This window comes from Bubalus kerabau, chromosome 16 (assembly GCF_029407905.1).
Source record: "Bubalus kerabau isolate K-KA32 ecotype Philippines breed swamp buffalo chromosome 16, PCC_UOA_SB_1v2, whole genome shotgun sequence".
In the NCBI taxonomy this organism is placed as follows: domain Eukaryota; kingdom Metazoa; phylum Chordata; class Mammalia; order Artiodactyla; family Bovidae; genus Bubalus; species Bubalus kerabau.
In genome coordinates this window covers 62830177-62851409 of record NC_073639.1, presented here as the reverse complement: position 1 = coordinate 62851409, position 21233 = coordinate 62830177, and the positions used below count along the sequence as shown (strand labels likewise).

The 21233-nt window shown below is 37.8% G+C and overlaps 1 protein-coding gene across 5 annotated transcripts in view; it reads right to left on the bottom strand.

The window, feature by feature from the left end:
• The window catches only part of MED13L (mediator complex subunit 13L), a 280536-nt gene that overhangs the window by 164246 nt on the left and 95057 nt on the right, over positions 1 to 21233 (bottom strand). Inside the window, exon 1 of one of the 5 annotated variants that reach the window (XM_055550355.1) lies at positions 4683 to 4844. The exons of the other annotated variants lie outside the window; for them this stretch is intronic. The gene's annotated coding sequence lies outside the window, so the exon portion shown is untranslated. Of the gene's footprint in view, positions 1 to 4682; positions 4845 to 21233 lie in introns of those variants that run through there. 5 annotated transcript variants of the gene reach the window in all.

The following is a 21233-nucleotide window of genomic DNA, read 5'->3' as shown; positions in this document are numbered from 1 at the left end:
CCCTTTGCTAGGATGATCAGTATTATAGCTAACCTCTTAAGCGACTCTGAAAGCATCTCAACACATACGTGAGCGAGTCATCACTGTCCCTTATTAATTGTAATATGTGGCAAGGGCTTTTTTCACATAGCATACTTGTACATGTTCCAAAGAAAAGGTTACAAAATTGCCCAGAAAAGGTTCTTGTTTTTGTTTTGCTTTGTTGCTGTGCAGAGTAGGGAAGCAGGAGAGGAATGGTAACACAGAATGAATAGAAATCAGAAATTTAACAAATATGGAATACTTTCTTCTTTCTGTGTCAAACTAAAGGAGGTTACCTGCTCCTTTGCCATAACAATGTATGCAGAAAATTATCATGCCACAATTTACGCACATAACAAGTAAAATGCAACACAAAATTATTTCTTGGTCATAAATTAACTAAAAAGAAACAAAAGATAACCAGAGCCATGGGAATTCAGGTATACCCATGACTGCTTGAGGAGAAGACAATGGCACCCCACTCCAGTACTCTTGCCTGGAAAATCCCATGCATGGAGGAGCCTGGTGGGCTGCAGTCCATGGGGTCGCTAGGAGTCGGACACGACTGAGCGACTTCACTTTCCCTTTTCACTTTCATGCATTGGAGAAGGAAATGGCAGCCCACTCCAGTGTTCTTGCCTGGAGAATCCCAGGGACGGGGGAGCCTGGTGGGCTGCCGTCTATGGGGTTGCACAGAGTCGGACACGACTGAAGCGACTTAGCAGCAGCAGCAGCAGCCTGACTGCTTGAAGGCTGGCTTAGAAAGATCTCAATTAATTACAAATAGGTTGTGTTCCAAAATGTAATTTGTAAATTCACTAACCTGGAATTCAAAACTGTTCTCTCGTAAGAACAGTGTTAAATATAGCAGTTAGGTTCCCAGTTTGTCCATAACAGCTGACACTACCTTAATTTACACTTCCTCTAAAGAGTTAATTCACCTCCATTACTCTTCTCTGGGACCCCTTTCTTCTAAAAGGTTTTAATTGTACATTAATTGACTTTTGTAGTCTAAGCTAGACATCACCACTTTATATGCTTTATATATATTCCTATGAAAACAAGAAAACTGCAGGCCAAGGCAAAAAAAAAAAAAGGAAGAGTGACTGAGAATACTTTCTGTCCTTCATGTATCTGGAAAGGGCTAGACCCTGATGAGTTTGTTCGCCTTCATCAACAGGATAGATTAATGTTACAAATCCTAAACCATGTAAAATGAGTATACAAAACCTGTTTTCAAGCAAAAAAAAAATCACAGTACTTTCTACCTTTATAAAATCAGGTTATTGATTGGCTAAAAGAGACCATACACACACACACACACATACATACTTCCTTAAAATTCCCAATTATTTAGCCAATGCTATAGAACTTAATAAAAGCCAGGTGGTTAGACAGAACCACAGAAAAGGCACATATGCAGCTTATCTTTGCTTTGGCTTTTCCTCTACCCGTGGGTTCCACATGCCACACACTAGCAAGAATCCTGACTGAACTGAGAAATTCTTGCTATTGCACTGTCCCAAAGGCTTAACATTTGGAAGTACTCACTCCATGATTCCACATAAAGTAATGCTTGAAAATCAGCGTTCTTCATTCCTAAATCAAACTTAGCAGCAAAAGGGCCACATCCTCATATAGGGTAAGGAAGCAAAGTTGCTGTCCAAGCATTCCCCCAAATTCCCCTATCTCCTGCTGTCCTGAAGGGCTTCCCTGGTGACTCAGGTGGTAAAGAATCTGCCTGCAATGCAGGAGACCTGGGTTCTATCCCTGGGTCAGGAAGATCCCCTGGAGAAGGGAATGGCAAACCACTCCAGCATTCTTGCCTGGAAAATTCCATGGACAGATGAGCCCAGTGGGCTACAATCCATGGTGTCACAAAGAGTTGGATGCAACTGAGTGACTTTCACTTACTCCATTGTCCTGAAGAGCTTGGCTCCCCTACTGTCCAACTCTAAGGCAGATTTCAGATACCTTTTCTGAAATTCTGGGTGATTCTGACTTAGATATGAGGATCTCTGTCCCAAATCTATTCTTCAATTAAAAAAGAAAAAAATGTGTTTTTTTCCCCCTTTAATCAGAGAGCCTACCCCAAAACATGGAACTTTGGCTCAAAGCAGTCTCAATATAAATTCTTTATACTAAAAATCAATTTGGCTAATAGCTCACCTACTGAACTTTTCATCATGAACTCATAGCCACTATGAATGAATGTTCTCTAAAACTCCAACTACTTCATGGAGAGACTTTTTAAGGATTCAGTTCAGTTCAGTTGCTCAGTCGTGTCCAACTCTTTGTGACGCCATGAACCACAGCACACCAGGCCTCCCTGTCCATCACCAACTCCTGGAGTTCACCCAAACCCATGTCCATCCAGTCAGTGATGCCATCGAACCATCTCATCTTCTGTCGTTCCCTTCTCCTCCTGCCCTCAATCTTTCCCAGCATCAGGGTCTTACTGAGATAATATCTAAAAGTACCTAAAACTGTCTCCAGCAGAGGGTAAATGTTCCATAAAAGATTATGGTAGTCTGTGCACGTAAGCAGTCTGACTGCTAAAGGTAATACATTCAACAGATTTAATTATTTGCTACCTAATAATCAACAACTATGCTACAGTGCTTTCAAGCAGCAATTCATGGCATCACCATAGCATTTCTGCCGTATGGCTGCTCCACTTAATTCACCCCATACCACTTACAAAGGTAATTACATGTGTCTATGTGCCTAACAAAACAGCAGTGCAGGGCACAAGGTTGTTGTCAGTACACTAACTTCATATTATGATCCCATTACCTCCACATGGCCATTTAAATAAAACTGGCTTATCAAAATTATCCTCTTCAAATCAATCAATTACTGGTGTGGTTTTTTTTCTTTCCATAAGACGGCTCTATAGTGCTTAGTTCTCTAAAATCATTCAAAACAATTCCTGGATTGGATTGTAACAGCTGCATTTATTGAGAACAATCAACGTTATACCATGTGGGAGATAGCCAACATACTCAAAATATCCAAATGAAGCACTGGAAATCATTTGCTCCAGTTCGGTTATGCTATTCATTTTCATATTTGGGTTCCAAATAAGTTGAGCAAAAAAAATCTTGACTGTATTTCCACAGGTGATTCTTTATTGAAACATAACAAAGATGTTCCATTTTTAAAATAAATTGTGATGGGCAACGAAAAGGGGATACTGTACAATAATGTGGAATGGAAGAGACTGTGGGGCAAGCAAAATGAAACACTACCAACCACACCAAAAGCTGGTCTTCATCCAAAGAAGGTGAAGTTGTGCAGATGGTGGGATTGGAAGGGAGTTCTCTACTATGAGCTCCTTCCGGAAAACCAAACAACTAATTTCAACAAATACTGCTCCCAATGAGACCAACTGAAAGATGCACTCGACAAAAAATGCCCAGAATTAGTCAACAGAAAACGCATAATCTTCCATCAGTATAATGCAAGACCGCATGTTTCTTTGATGTCAGGCCAAAAACTGTTACTGTCTGGCTGGGAAATTCTGATTCATCCACTGTATTCAGCAGACATTGCACCACTGGATTTCCATTTATTTTGGTCTTTAAAAAATTCTCTTAATGGAAAAAGTTTTAATTCTTTGCAAGACTGTATAATGCCCCTGGAGCAGTTCTTTGCTCAAAAAGATAAAAAGTTTTGGCAAGACAGAATTATGAAGTTGCCTAAAAAATGGCAGAAAGTATTGGAACAAAATGGTGAATACTTTGCTCAGTAAAGTTCTTGGTGAAAATTTAAGTTTCTTTTAGTTTTACTTAAAAACCAACCCAAGACTATCCATTGTGGCTAACCCCATACAATCCACCTCATACCAAATAGGGGAGACAAATTTCTGAAAGACAAAGTGCTCTTTAGAGGAGACGGAAGGAAGTTTAGTTATTCTGTGTCTCCTGGTACACTGTTTGATATGACAATGCTAACGTTAACCAAATCAATGGTCTAAATGGCAGATGAAAACTGTCCAAAGGAATCCTGACACTTAACCTCTGTGGACATCAGTATGCTTCAAGAGTTCCTTATCATAGGCTGACAAACCACCAAGATGGATTTCTTAGAACAGAGTCTCAGGATAGCTGGATCTTTAAAGGCCCCTTCCAGTCCTGAAGTTCTAAGTTCTTTCCTACTACTATATGGCTTTCAGAGTAAAGAGCATATAGTAGTTTCTGAGTAACTGTTGCAACTTTACCAATTAGCCTAAGCCTAGTGAGGGAAAATTTTTTAAATTCCCCATATAATAATGTTTTAATATCATGCTACAGGTTATCTGCAATATCTAAACAAATCAACAAACAAGAAAAATTGAATCCCTTCCTATCTGTGACAAGAAATATTTAAAAACTGTGTTAACGACAATTAAGCAGTCCCTTGGAACATGCAGGTTCGCACCATCAACCCTTGATGCAGTGGAAAATCTGCATCCAGGGTTCCACATCCCTGAATTCCACCAAGAGTGCACTGTATAGTACTGTTGCATCTACTCTGGGACCTATGGAGTTCAAACCCACATTCAAGTCAATTGTACTTTAAATTTTTAAGAAATCTTCTAAGTAGCCCCAACTCAAGAAGAGTGAGAAAGGCACAGACCAAAATATCAAATGTACATCTATGACAACAAAGACAATCACCTGTCAAGTATCTGTGGTATGCAGTTTACTTGCAAGAAGGAACTACTGGAGCTGTAACGATAATTATACCCCTGGGCTCATGCCTGCAAAGATGACAGGAGACATATATTCACTTAACATTCAACAAATATATGTATCTTTGCTGACTATTATGTACCCTTGGCTGTGCAGCATGCAGGGACTTCTCCGACCCAGAGATAGAACTTGTGCCCCCTGAAGTGAAAGCAGAGTCCTAACCACTGGACTGCCAGGGAACTCCCACAACCAATATTCAGTATGCAAAAATCTGTGTTTAGTTAGAAATGCTGGGGGCGAGGGCGGTGCGGGGGAGGTCCGCAGGGGTGCTAACCCACTGTATTAGTTTTTGCCGGGTTTTGCAAAGGAAAAAAAAAGGAAAGGAATGGAGGGAGGGAGGGAAGGAGGGAGGGAGGAAGAAAAGAAAAAAAAGCAGGGAGCCAAATCAAAAACTTATCAGAAACTGTTTTGCTTTTCTTCTTACAATTTTAAGGACCAGCCATATTTCTGAAGCCCTGATATCTCTTACTATTCCACGTTCAAACAGCACCTCACTTCAGTATGTGCTAAGTCGCTTCAGTTGTGTCCAACTCTTTGTGACCCCACGGACTGCAGCCTGCCAGGCTCCTCTGTCCATGGGATTGTCTAGGCAAGAACACTGGAGTGGGCTGCCATGTCCTCCTCCAGGGGATCTTTCCCATCTAGGGATCAAACACACATTCTTGTGTTTCTTGCACTAACAGGTGGGTTCTTTACCACTAGAGCCACTATAGTGTCCAATTTGACATTATATTGGATCAAAGCATCTAGTTTTCCTCATGGCCTGCGTAAACTGCTGATCGTTAAACTTAGAACTGCCAGAGAGCTCTATCTTATCAGACTCTTCACATCATGAGTAGTTGTTACCAGTATCAATAAAATATAAAACAGAACTGTTTTCCTGTGACTGCTATCCTGGCTGAACACAATCCCTGTAAAAGGTATGGGGAAACAAGTCCACACCTGGAAATCTTCACCAGACAACAGAGCCCTTTCTGACTGAAGAAGGCAATCTTGCACTGATGAATCTGCCTCATAAGTCTTAATAGCAAGTTAAAATCACAGAATGCCAGTGGGGGGAGCAATTAAGATAAGCACAGATACAAAGATTTAGTCTTCTCCCACTAATTGGTAGAACAGGGGTTATAGGATAGCTTTTATAGGATGAAAAAGGATAATAAAATTGTCTTTTTTCCAGGGGGGATGGGGGGAGGGTAACTCAGAGAGGTATGACATTTCCTTCATTTTGGTTTCTAACATATCCATAGTGACATAAAAAGATGCCCTTATCTCCCTTGAATTGTATAATATACCAATTAAGTATATACATAAGCATATACATTTAATAAACGCACATATGGAGATATTTAGCTGTCAAAAAAATGGCTCGAACTGCAAAAATCTTTCAAAGACCTAATTGGAATCAGAGCTGACGTTGAGAGTGCTGCTATACCAGTACGGCCCTAAGCCAAACCTCTTGTTCTGGCTGACCATGCAGACTGTGTCACTGGACATTAATTTCACACAACACGCAACCACCACCAAGTGTAGCCCTCTTGTGTCTGCCTAAGGCCAGATCCTACCTTTCCTCACAGGAGAGTAGATTATCAACATACTCAAAATACTGCAACGAAATCTTGGAAAGAAACCAGGAGGACAAAAAGTCACTTCTGTTCTTCTTAAAGTCTAGATATTGTCATCATTCAGTAAATCAAAGTTCTATAATGAGGTGAGAAAGCCTTAATTCGCCAGGCCAGCATTCCAAATCTCCCAAGCATCCATCTTGGTCTTGTCTTCCGCTTACTGAATACACCTCTGTTCTCCAGCTTTTAAATTCCCCTACCTGCTTCCTAAACGCGCTCCATTGACACGCAGAGTTATTATTTCTGGAGTCTCCCACTGTACTCAAACACACTGCATTTCCTAACTTTTACTGTTATCTGTGTAGGATTCTAAAGCTAGGAAGATAGTGAAAACTTACCTTATTAATGGATACTTTAGAATAATGGAAAAAATATAAGCTTTGGAATTAGACAGGGCTTGATTTGAAACCCAGATCTGCTGCTTCTTGGTTGTATAGTTTCAGGCAGATCATTTATTTCTCTCAGTAGGTTTCCTCTTCTGTAAATACAATCTATAATATATCACTACCAGTTATTCAAAGAATTAGAGCCAGTGTATGTAAAGCATATGGCATTATACTAGGCACATAGTAAGGACCTAATACATGGCAGTTATTATTGTCATTCAATTTTGTACACCCCTTCACTCCATTCTCAAAGGTCCATCACATCGCCTTAGTGTTTTTTTAAAAAATGAGAAAATTAAAATGACAGAGAATAAACTAGACCCACAATTTCATCTTAACCAGGCTTGATGCAACCAAAATCATGGGGAGGTGTGGGTGGGGTACTGTTTAATTCTAACACTGTTATTCAAAAGAAATGTGTAAGTGGTCTCCATGAAGATGCCAATTTTCATATAACTGGTTAAGAGATCAGACATGTCTTAAGCTACTATAGAAATGTCAGAAATGTTAAATGCTTTAAGTGAAAGTGTTTCTTTACGTTCTATCTTTAAATTGCTTCTTTGATGAAAAAGAAAATTATTTTAAAAGGTATCATGAAGAGACCACATTAAGCAGGGGGTGAGGACAGAGATTTAACAATAAACTCATACAATGGAACTCCTCTGTTGCACTGCCTGTAGGAAAATACGGGAGTGCTGTATGTATCCCATGGAGAGGCCTGAACCTGAGCAACAGGAAGCCACGTTACAACAGACCTCACTGCAGAAACAAACCTAGAGCAAGTTTTGGAAAACCAGAATTAACCATCATATCAGTAAAATGATGCCTTCTGTCAACAGTGGCTATGGAAATGGAGCAAATCAATGGATGTTGATTGTTAAGATTCCCAAAGGTGATGGTAAATACAAAAACACAGGAAAGCAGAGGATAATGTAGCTCTCTAAGTTATATCCTAAATCTAAAAATTAGGTATTTCCTAAATTTGAAAGATATTCAATTCAAATACATCAGTGCTCAACTTCTATTCCCTATGCTTTCTCACCTCTATACTTCCATTTATTTTCTTCAGTTTGTCCAAGATGTCTGAAAGATAAATTCTGCTTCTTTGGATCACTCAAAGATCCATTTCTTCCCGCTCCCCTACACATTCAATTAGAAGTGCCCCCACCACCACCACAATCTCTTCAGCATTTTCACCTACCCGGATTTGTAGGACTTTCTTGCTGCCTATGACATGGAAATATCTTTTGTTTCACCGATTCTCTCTTCCCCACTGGATTATAAACTCATTGGGGTCAGAATGTTCTTATAAAGCCCCAAAGAGTTGTAAAAGAATAAATATTTTCAGAAAATGTTTGTTGAATGAAAGGTATTAAAAGGTAATTTTTTCAAAGTCTGGAATTATTTTTAGCATAATCACATTCTAGCAGATTTGCATTACTGTTTCCATATCTAAGCAAACTTAAATAATAATAATGGTTCCTATCGTGCTAATATAAAGTGAAAAAAGTGAAAGTGAAAGTCACTTAGTCTGTCCCACTCTTTGGGACCCCATGGATATATACAGCCCATGGAATTCTCCAGGAAAGAATACTGGAGTGAGTAGCCTATCTCTTTTCCAGCAGATCTTCCTGACCCAGGAATTGAACCAGGATCTCCTGCTTTGCAGGCGGATTCTTTACCAACTGAGGTATCAGGAAAGCCCAAGGAGCTAATAAAAAGGTATTATTTTGTGGATTTGGCAGAGGGGCGAAAACAGATGATTAAAGGGTCAAATTCTGTATTCAGATAAAGTTGCTCTAACTTTTGGCATATGTCTACTACTCAAAGAAATGCAAGACACAATTTAATAACATTTTATACAACACCTTGGAGGCTTCCTATACATTTGCCCTCTCTGCTTCCCACTTCCTCTGCACTGGGGCCTCAGAAAGCAAAAGAGATCCTGAGTCGAACTTGGAGTCACAGGACCCAGTCTTTGCAAAACCCAAACAAATAGAGAAACACGAGCAGGAGATAAAGGTTGAGAGCTGTTCAACAACTGAAAACAAATGTAAGAAAAATACTAAATGAAACGCGTGAATACTGCAGTGTGGTTATAAGAAAATATTAAAAAAAAAAAAAAAAGAATCATAATGAAATAATATATAGAACTTGTTTTAAATTTTTCAACCAAAAAAATGATGAAGCAAATATGGCAAAACACTCTTTTGAAGTGTTCAGTATAATATTTTATCTAGCTTTTCATATATTTCAAACTCTTCATAATAAAAACTAAAAAGAATTTTAAAAACTTGAAAAAAATATTGAGCTGTGAAGTGTGGATTCTGGTCCCAGCTAGGTCATGTACTGATGGGAAAGATAAGTAAAGTAAACCTCTGTGAGTCTGAGTTCTTCATCTGTCAATACTACTAAGCTTAAGAGTTATTTCAGGATTAAATGAGAATGTAACATAATGAGGGCAGTGCCATCACACAGTAATTACACCATATAGGTTAGCTACTATTATTGTTAGTATTCCTGCTGGAAAGTGCAATAACCTAGTTAAACAGTTTTATTTTCCCGCTATATACAGAACTTACTGCTGATGGCAGCAGGGGTACCGGGAGGAAAAGATCAACTGTCTTTCTCTGGTCCGATATTTGTAAAGAAACTACAGTGGCAGCTAAAAGCCACAAAATTAAACAAAGAAAGGAGGAAGCTAAAGCACCACCTCCCTCAGCAAGAGAAGACCTAGAGCTTACTATGGTGACTGACAGCTGCCACAAATCCCCACTGCCACGAACTCCACCTCCACAAACACAGAACTGGAAGCAATCAAGCTTTGTGAAACAGAGTAATCTGACATGGCATTAACAATAAAAATCAGTTGCTATTCATACAATAAAAAATTAAAGGTAAGAGTTATGTACACTTAAAAGGCCAAGAGCACGTTAAATTCACTCTCCTAGAAGAAATGACGGTCAAGATTCCAATGGGATATGCACACGGGAAGCAAATGATTTCTCTCAAAAGAAAGAAAAGACACATCAGCTTCTACTTCAACCCATTCCCCCTACTGCAGAAAAATTTTGTAAGCAAACAGAAAAACCTTCTAACTTAAATATGCAAAGGTTATATTTAGCTTAATCCTTCCTTTTGCACTTAGAATATACTTGCCCATGAGGACACTGAAGACTTACACCATGGCCTCACAGGTTCCTTTCTTCCCCAAACTGACAACATTCAGATAAAAAGAAACAATCCCTTCATTAAAAATAGAAAACAGAAAAGACCGTAATACATATCAATGTCAGTGAAAGGAAATTCAATGAAGAGTAGACCTAACACAGCAACAAGAAGAAAAGTCATTGCTGCCCGGAGCATTTCTTATAGCAATAGCAGAAATAGTGATGATGTTCACATTAACAGCTTATATTTAGTCTTCTAAGCTAAGTGCTGTGCTAAGTGATTTCCTTGCATTAACTCATATAATCCTCAAATTCAACAAAGTATTATGACTTTAATTCCCCACTTTGCAAATGAAGATGAAATTTAGTGGTTTTGCCAAAGGTCATACAGCCAGCATCTATAAGAGATGGGATTTGAACCTGGGTCTAACACCAAAGCCCATGCTGTTAATTAGTGAGACACAGGCTCTCTTGAATGGATTCCTACAGCTGCCATAAGCCTGGAGCTATGACTCTGGTATTGCCAAGGCCAATTAGAGGCACTGACAATGATAAACCACAGTCATCTTGCCACCTTCCAATTAAAAAAAAAAAAAGATGTTAAAAACTAATTCTAGTAAGTATACTTTAAAAAGTTCTTTTTGTTTTTTTACCATTAGTTCCATGCAAAACACTTACTTTTCCCATGTTGTGAGCTTAAATTCACCTTATTCAGAAACTTCGGTTTACAATGATTCATTTTCTTGTGCTTTCAGATAAGTAAAGCACTATTGTACTAAGAATGAAAATTGAGCCGATAATGATTAAAAGAGGTACCGGTAATTCAACAAAATAACATGAAAAGTATCAACATAGCATAAAATATACCCACCCCACTTTTACTTTGTAAAACCTATGAAAAGGGGTAGATATTTAACCCCATCCACAGAAAGTAAGTACCCAAATTTTAAAAGTCATATTTTTTTAAAAAATTACTTTTTCAGGCTCTGAATACTTCCAAATCCCAAATGTATTTTAAATTAATAAAATTTAATGAAGGAAGCCCAATGGGGTAGATAAAGCAAATATACCACAGTTAAGTCACAATATGTATATCTCATGTTTGTTCATGAAAAATGTTCACAGCTGAAATACTGTGATCTTTTGATCACTGCCTATTAGTACTATGGACAGTGCTAGGGTTCATTCCACAACTGGGAAAACATTTTGCCAAACGTCTTAAACAAGTATCTGGTTCATATTTATCTATGACCACGATTTTAAAAACTAACTTGAAACTGCTGACATATTAAGTATTCTTATTGGTTCTATTCATAGAATTTTTTTTGTTCTTCAAAACACAAAACCATAAATATATTGCTTCTTGGTTCCAAGTATTCATTCTTTCATTTTAACAAAATAAAGATACATAACTATACACATCAATTGTATGAATATACAGTATATATTTAAATGATTAAAATAGCAAGTTAACAAGCAGAATTTAACCATTTCCACTACTGTATATGTAAATGAATTTTTTACTCAACTCAATAGAGGAAAAATATCTGCATGTCAATTATTTCCATGTTTCTACAGACAATTCATTCTAGAATGCTTTTTTCTTAAGTCTTTTATTCAGTATAAGAACTTTTCTTCATTCTGTTATTGTAAAACTGTCATGATCTCATTTCTCAAAAAAGAAAGTAATATCCGTTAAGTCTGTATTACTATTAGCCACGTTAAGGTTCAAGTTCACCGACTTTAGTTGTGTTTTTGCAATGGTCCTAAATATCTCTCCAACTATATGATGAACGTCCTCTAGCAAAAATAAGTTTTAACTTTTCACTAAAGCATGTATTATACCTAATATTTGAGTACATCTGTTAAGATGCCATTTTTTGTCTCCAAATTAACTAATGAAAGAATAGTGAATTAAAGGCAGTGTTAGTCGCTCAGTCATTCTGACTCTTTGCAGCCCCACAAACTGTAGCCTGCCAGGCTTCTCTGTCCATCGGATTCTCCAGGCAAGAATACTGGAGTGGGCTGCCATTCCCTTCTCCAGAATTAAAGGCAGCAAAGAATAAAAGCGAAGTGTATCCAATGCCTAAGAAAAAGCTTTAATAGTCCAAAATTAAATTCAATACATCTGAGGGGAGAAAAGTGATGCTCACTGCAAATCAAACAACACTGGTAAGTACACTGCAGGCCAGGTTTCCAAGCACCAGCCACCCCCTTATACACCAATACCAAAGTGTCAAAAGTATAAAGAACAAATATATGTGTATGTATGCAGAAGCAATAAGGAGAGGTAAGTCAGATTTAGTTATTTAAACCAATGCATGTTATTAACTCTGAGAATCTGAAAGAAAGAGAAATAGAGAATATATGTGACTCACTGTAAGAGAGAACGTTCATAAAAAATTTAGCATTTGCAAATACAAAGAAATACTTAAAACAACAAAATGACAGACATAAATTAGAGATGAAATGGAGTAAGAAGAAAAAGAAGAGATAAGAAGCCAAATTATTGCTTATGTAATTAGCATTTTGATGATGTTGATAATGGCTAAAAGATACTGGACATTATCTTGTTTATTAATTTCCATAACCCTCAAGGTAATACTATTAATATCTCCATATTACAGATGGGGATACTGAGGCACATAAAGCTAAAGTAACATTTCCAAGATCACATGGTTAACAAGCGGTTCATTTGGATATAAATGTTTTCCTATTCTGTAAGAAACCCAGAAATTTAGAAGAAATGGTTCATGTCAATCACCAAACAATAGTCTTTAACATCTCATTTCTCTTTGGAAACCAAAAAAAAAAAAATTCAGTTTCACCTTCCTCTAACACAACTTTCTAGGAAATAATTTTCTTTATTGAGTTTTCTCTAAGTTTTAAAAGAAGGGCAGCGTTAAGAGTTGAAGGTCTATAGTGTTAAGCTTCTTAAAATAAATAAATTAATTCTTTTTCCTGCATCACTGAATACAACAGGGTCAAAATAGGGGCTCTGGGATTTTTATGTCCAACAAATGAAGGTCCCAGTCTCAAAGCTTACATAGACATTACAAAAAATGTTTCAGTGGTAAGCGTTTATTTTCGTATTGGCTGTCTGCCCAGAGAATACCAGAGTACATTTTAACCAAGTAGACAGAAAACAAAGTGGGACAGATTTGAACTCTACTAAACCTACTAAGATCTATGTACCACCACAATATAATTTTCTCTCGTTACTTTTAATATATAGTTAGACTAGGGAAGTGACCAGGTTAATTTTTTTAAGTTCAATAATTCATATCTGATCATTTTACCTTACAGTCCATGTTCTTACATACTTTAAAGTTATATTTTAATTGAATTTCGGAGATTTAAGGGAAAAAAGGCACTAAACCAACAATGGTATCTTGTTTTGTAAGGTAACATCTGTGAAAAGGATATAACATTAAAAGAGCACACAGGCTTATTTAACTGTCTGCAAAGAATCAGAAAGGTTGCATTGTGTTTGTGAATACATATAAATATGTATAGTTATCTATAGATCTTACGTGCAGCATGTATACATTTAATTCCATAATACCAGCTTTTTTCGCTTTTTAAATTAAATCTTGAACTTTATGCTAACCAGTTCTCAAGAGGAAAGAATTATAAATGTGCCACATCCTGTTCTTTATTTCAAAGTGTCAGCGTGAAATAATAAAGAGCTAATGTGGTCCTAACGATTACTGTACATTTCATTAAAATTTCATCTCTTTGTCCCATTTAAGGACTCACGACATGCTTCTGGCCATATGGAGTCAGTTACACAGACTCTGATTTCGTCTCCATAAACATTACTTCACTACTTGCACAGGAACAAAAATAAAATAAACTAAGAAATAATTTACACCATTTTTATAGCCAAGTTTTCCAATGATTCCATTACAATTCAAATCATCAATGTATCATGAGGTCAAATTTCATTACAATGAAATCAATGGAAATTTCAAATTTTTCACAAAGGAATACAGAAATCCAAAATTAAGTATTCATTAGCTTACACTTTAAGTAACAACTAATTTTTAGCTTTTTTAAAACTGTTATGACGTATGTGAACATACATTTTCATGTTGCTGAATGAAACAAACTTGGTCAATACAGTTAATACGAACCATGAAAGCATCACAGTAGCAACCACACTTCCTCTCTAAAGGTTGGCAAGCGTTACAGCAGCCTCCAGAAGCACTGTGGCACAGCAGGTCACAGCGCAGAGAAAGAGCACCGGGAGCCGAGAGCCTGCCCCTACTCCTTTACATGGAACTGGACAAGCCATCTCCCTCCCTGGACCTTGGTTCTCACTGGTAGGAAGAGACAGAACTAGATACTTCATTTGCAAACTTTTAAAGCAGAATCCTGGCTACAATTATGCCACCAGAATAAGAGAGATAGAACGAGACCTGCACCGAACTCTCTCCAGGAGCAACTCATGAGGCAGTGCCAAGCAAGCACCTAGGGCCTCAGCAGAGTGCAGTCAGAAATCTGGGGCAGTTGAAAATACTTATTCTTGCTCAAACACTTTGCAGCACTTAACTCCCAAATGCTTTGTGCTGAGATTAAACTAACACAACCACATGCATTGCTGCTCCCAAAAATATCAATCAGAAACTGGATAAAGCAATTACATTCAATAAATAATTACTGAATATCCACCAGGAGGCAGATCCTGAGGATTAGTGGCAAATAAGACATAGTCCCTCCCTGAAAAAGAGCCTTGCAAACTATAGGAGAGACAGGTACAACCAAGTATAATATAAACAGGCAAAATACTGTGGCAGCAGCAGTGCGCTACTAAGACACATAGGAGGTCAGTTTACGCAAACTGGCGATGTCAGGCAAGGACGGTCAGAAAAAACTGCATATAAGCTAACAAACCAAATGTATACATCATAAATGACAGTGTCCTAACTCCAGTGGATTTACTCACTTTTCTAACCACTCCTCCAAGTCTCCCCCTTACGCCCTACACGTTCCAACCTTCTCACCCTTACTCTGCTGTTCTCAGTAAAACTGACAATGGTTATGTCCATGTAAGCACTTCTTTTAAGGACAATAATATGCTTTCAAGACTGAGTGCTTTATGGAAACATCCACATGGGTGTGAGTTAACACAAGAGATGTGTGGAGGTGTAAGGTGCATGGTTATTTTTATAAAATCTGTCCATGAATTACTACTGAGGGTAAGGGCCATAACTTTATCCTAAATATATTAAGGTTCAAAGATATTCCGAAAGTTTCAATGTCATCACAGGTATTAACCTAACATAGAAGTTAATTAACCAATGTTTTGAAAAGATCTGAGTCAGTATTATATATAAACTATGAGATCTTTTTCAGAATCAATAAAATCACATGTCTCCAAATAACCCTATTAGGGAAGTAATATAATTTGATTAATTTGCTATCTTGACCTTCAATTTTTATATTTAATTCCTTACAAAGTATAGTTTGGGGCAAGTGTTTTCTTCCATTTTTCTCTTTTACAACATCTTAACATTTTAATTAATGAAAAAATTCAAGTTCAATTGGCCATTAAAGTCTTATGAAATCAATTCCTTTTCAATGCAAAATACAACATTTTACAACTCTCAGTAACAAATATGAAAAAGCTGCTTAATATATACTTGCAAAAAATTTTTTTTTAATTCATAAAGGTTTAAGTATAATAGAAGACACCCAAAGCAGGTATTTACTATCAATAAGCTAATTATAATCAGCTCAGTTCAGTCATTCAGTCGTGTCCGACTCTTTGTGACCCCATGGACTGCAGCACACCAGGCCTCCCTGTCCATCACCAACTCCCCAAGCTTACTCAAATTCATGTCCATCGAGTCAGTGATGCCATCCAGCCATCTCATCCTCTGTCATCCCCTTCTCCTCTTGCCTTCAGTCTTTTCCAGCAACAGGGTCTTTTCCAGTGAGTCAGTTCTTCACATCAGGTGGCCAAAGTATTGGAGCTTCAGCTTCAACATCAGTCCTACCAATGAGTATTCAGGACTGATTTCCTTTAGGATGAACTGGTTGGATCTCCTTGCTATCCAAGGGACTCTCAAGAGTCTTCTCAAACACTACAGTTCTAAAGCATCAATTCTTCAGCGCTCAGCTTTCTTTATACTCCAACTCTCACATCCATACATGACTACTGGGAAAACCATAGCTTTGACTAGATGGACCTTTGTTGTCAAAGTAATGTCTCTGCTTTTTAATATGCTGTCTAGGTTGGTCAGAGCTTTTCTTTCAAGAAGCAAGCGTCTTTTAATTTCATGGCTGCAGTCACCATCTGCAGTGATTTTGGAGCCCCAAAAATAAAGTCTCTCATTGTTGCCATTGTTTCCCCATCTATTTGCTATGAACTGATAGGACCAGATGCCATGATCTTCATTTTCTGAATGTTGAGTTTTAAGCCAACTTTTTCACTCTCCTCTTTCACTTTCATCAAGAGGCTCTTGGGTTTTTCTTCGCTTTCTGCCATTAGGGTGGTATCATCTGCGTATCTGAGGTTACACAGATATTTCTCCCAGCAATCTTGATTCCAGCTTGTGCTTCATCCAACCTGGCATTTCTCATGATGTACTCTGCATATAAGTTAAATAAGCAGAGTGACAATATACAGCCTTAATGTACTCCTTTCCCGATCTGGAACCAATCTATTGTTCCATGTCCAGTTCTAACTGTTGCTTCTTGACCTGCATGCAGATTTCTCAGGAGGCAGGTCAGGTGGTCTGATATTCCCATCTCTTAAAGAATTCTCCACAGTTTGTTGTTGTCCACACAGTCAAAGGCTTTGGCATAGTCAATAAAGCAGTAGTAGATGTTTTTCTGGAACTCTCTTGCTTTTTCGATGAACCAGCGGATGTTGGCTACTTGATCTCTGGTTCTTCTGCCTTTTCTAAATCCAGCTTCAACATCTGGAAGTTCACAGTTCACATACTGTGCCTGGCTTGGAGAATTTTGAGCATTACTTTGCTAGCGTGTGAGATGAGTACAATTGTGCAGTAGTTTGAGCATTCTTTGGCATTGCTTTCTTTGGGAGTGAAATGAAAACTGATTTTTCCAGTCCTGTGGCCACTGCTGAGTTTTCCAAATTTGCTGGCATATTGAGTGCAGCACTTTCACAGCATCATCTTTCAGGATTTGAAATAGCTCAACTGGAATTCCATTACCTCCACGATCTTTGTTCGTAGTGATGCTTCCTAAGGCCCACTTGACTTCGCATTCCAGGATGTCTAGCTCTATGTGAGTGATCACACCACTGTGATTATGCGTCATGAAGATCTTTTTTGTATAGTTCTTCTGTGTATTCTTGCCACCTCTTCTTAATATCTTCTGCTTCTGTTAGGTCCATACCATTTCTGTCCTTTATTGTGCCCAACTATGCATGAAATTTTCCCTTGGTATCTCTAACTTTTGTGAAGAGATCTCTAGTCTTTCCCATTCTATTGCTTTCCTCTATTTCTTTGCACTGATCACTGAAGAATGCTTTCTTATCTCTCCTTGCTATTCTTTGGAACTCTGTATTCAAATGGGTATTTCTTTTCTCCTTTGCCTTTAGCGTCTCTTCTTTTCTCAGCTACTAATTATAATATCACCCTTATTAATGAAAAATATATATTAAATCCAAAATACTCATTAACTACACCTCTCTTTATATAATAAATATTTGTGATAACTGCATTGTTTATAAGGTGAATAAATTTTAAATGTACATGGAAAGGGTTTTTACAAAGATTCACAATAAAGGTTTTCTAAATAAAAAAAGTACATACATATAACACACAATACTTGCTTAGAGGTGAATTAACCTGAAATTGTATTTTTAAAACTTTTATAAAACAGACTAATATAAACTGACTTTCCAGTAATATCTTCAAGTTGGCAGGCCTTGGCTTCCCTGGTGGCTCATAGGTTAAAGCGTCTTCCTGGAATGCAGGAGACCCGGGTTCGATCCCCGGGTTGGGAAGATCCCCTGGAGAAGGCAATGGCACCCCACTCCAGTACTCCTGCCTGGAGAATCCCATGGAGGGAGGAGCCTGGTGGGCTACAGTCCCATGGGGTTGCAGAGAGTCGGACACGACTGAGGGACTTCACTGGCAGGCCTTTAGCAGTAATGAGACACACAATAGCAATGCATTTTCAAAGCCTATAATATCACAAGAATAAAACAATGATTGTTTCAACCACAGAAGGCATCACATGATAAAAGAAGTAAAACTGAAACTCTTGGGGAAGGGGGAAAAACACTTTAAACTACAACGGCAAGTTGGCCTATGTAATACTGATCATAAAACTTTACATATTTAAAAAGATATAGGTCCACTCACAGATTCCTAAATTATACTGGGTTCAAATATTGTGGGTGAGCTTACTTCATGGGGACCTACTTGCTGCTCCTTGTCCATGTCCTTCTTCTCCTATCTGCACTATGTGCCAAGGCACATAACCATGTACATCAAGAAAAAGAATTAAATCATTTCTCCCACTCAGTTTTACCTTTATTACTTCAGAGATTGGCCCCCAAAAAAGTATTTAATATTCTCAGACCATTCACTCATGAGCTGAACCCACCTGTCGATAAACAATTCAACTTTCTCAATCAAAATCCTATGTACACAAAAGAAAACAAATTCAACAACAAAAAGAGACTTAGGAACAGAGCAGTAAAATATGAAGGAGAAACACTTTTTGTTTATTTAACTGCAACAGAAGCTGCTGCAGCTGCAAAGAGCCTCTTCTGACTGATGTGACATGAGTCCCTACATTTTAAAACAAGACACTTTGAACAGATGGCTATTTGGCTAAAGTCTTCAGGCATTATCTCCCACTCTCAGTCACATTTGCCAAAGAAGAGGGCAGTAGGTTTCTGCTGTAGCTTCAGTATTTGTACACTGACAATTACACACAGGACCACAGCTTAGTGATAAATAACTGCTACCATAATTTACATCTGTAAGGGTGTAAACTAGTTTCAAAGACACAGCAAGAAGCAAAACAGTAAAACCTAGGTAACGAATTCATTTAAGTGCCTTAAATGTAGGCTACAGCTAACACAATTCAAAGACTATTCTCTACTAATAAGTGTTTCAACTTATGGTTACTTTTAGTCATTTGTTTATGTCAGAAGTTTATGCTGCCACAGTAATGACTAGCAGAATGTGTAACTGGAATATAAACCAATTAAGGATCACCTTATACTCATACATTTTTAATCAGTCTCCCAAAAGCACATTACAATGCATGCTTACGAATACTAGCCTTCATATAGCTGCTTTCGGATTATATCTGTGTTAATAATCCAAAGAAACAAGCAGCCATCTGCACTGGTGCTGCAGGAAAACAGTGGGATAAATAACATCCAAGCTTCTAACGCAATAACGTGCTAGAAACTGCCTCGGAAAGGGGGCTTACAGCAATTTTAAAAAACCAACAACAACAAAAAAAGAAGGCATCATCACTTCCTTGGCAGACTATACAAGTTTCCTGAGCAGAATGTCCGTGCCTGCCCTCTTTTTGGTCACATCCTCTTCTATCCACCTTGCACACTAAATTCTGCCCCAAGTCACACCTTTCCTTTCTCAATCCTCATCTGCACACATTCCCTCAGCGCCCCCACTTCCAATTCTTGCTTAAAATATGTAACACCGATTCTCCTAGTTCTTAGGATAAGTCCTTATCCTGTCTGGAGAGCCATCTGTAACCCGGCTGTGCCTGGTCTGCGCCCACTGACACTCAGATCTATCTCATCTGATAACACTCTCTCAGGCACTTTCTCTGCTACAGCCACACTGGTCTTCCATTCCTGCAATACACAGAGCTTCCTGCTACCAAGGGCTGCTGTCACATCTGCCACAGAAATACTGTCACTCCTCTCTTCATCCACTTCAAGTCTACTCTACCTTCACATTGCAGTTCAAACACCACTTTCTCAGACAACTGATTTTCTTTTATTAAGTCCCGTACTATCTACATAGCACCATACAATCCAGTCTGTACTTATGGCAGTTGTGATTTTTTTTGTGTGTATTTATGTGACTTTACTTTGGAGAAGGAAATGGCAACCCACTCCAGTGTTCTTGCCTGGAGAATCCCAGGGACGGGGAAGCCTGGTGGGCTGCTGTCTATGGGGTCGCACAGAGTCGGACACGACTGAAGCAACTTAGCAGCAGCAGCAGCAGCATGTGACTTTACTAATGCCTACATCTCCCCAACGGTTTAAATTCAAAGACTGCAAAAGTTCAAGTGTGTCTGCATCCACCACTATACTCCCCAGTGCTTACAGCACAGTGACTGGTACAAACTGAGCAATTAATAACTGCTGAGTGAGGGAGTGAAAACAGGTGATTAAAAAATCAGTATACATCTTTCAGTAAGAAAATTTATTACCACATTTTTCAGTTGCAATCCCACAACAATTTACTTTCACTGAATTGGAAATTTGGCAAAACTCCTCTTTAGGGATCAAATTTTTCATCCTTTGACTTCGAGCATGAAGATAAAATTCTTCATATATAAACCCATGAATTTACATCATAAAAATAAGAAGCTATTCTAGAATTAAATCTTTAAAAACTAGACTGTGCTTCAGAGAGACAAAGGATTAAAGATGAATTTATAAAAATAAAGAAATGGATAGGAAAAGGGGTAGAAAAGAAAACTCAAAGTAAAGCAACTTCCTGAAGGGAATAAAATGGTTTATAGAATATATTTTAATTCACTAAGATAAAAAGTTAGATAAAAAGATACTAGGGTTGAAATTTTTGGCAAGAAAGGAATAATATCATTTTTTATACATAAAAGGATCCCTTAAAAGAAGGCAGATTAAACAACTGATTTTTTTTTTTTTAATTTTAATTTGGGAAGCAGATTAGATGCCAGCCTGTTAAGGATGTAATACTTTAATATAAAAGTGTCATAATCAACAGCCCAGCAGATACTGTATAATTCATTTTTCCTCATTGTAGTTATACTGATTTAGGATGTGGAGGTTTAATTTTTCCCCATAATATTTACACTTCTTAAAATCTTGTTCTCTAAGTAAGGGCCATCACTTACAAGTACTTGTTTTATGTAGAGATTATTCTGAAGTGTCAAGAGATCAATTCATCATATTATGTGTATTCCCTTACAACACAATTTACTAGAGAGACTTGACTACACAATGTCAAATAGTAACCAATTTTAAACTTAGCTACCTTAAAAAACACTGTGTTACAGCCATGTAGACATTCCAGTGTGTTCCTTCCTCACCTATATTTTTATTTCCTTGACTTCCTTATTCAT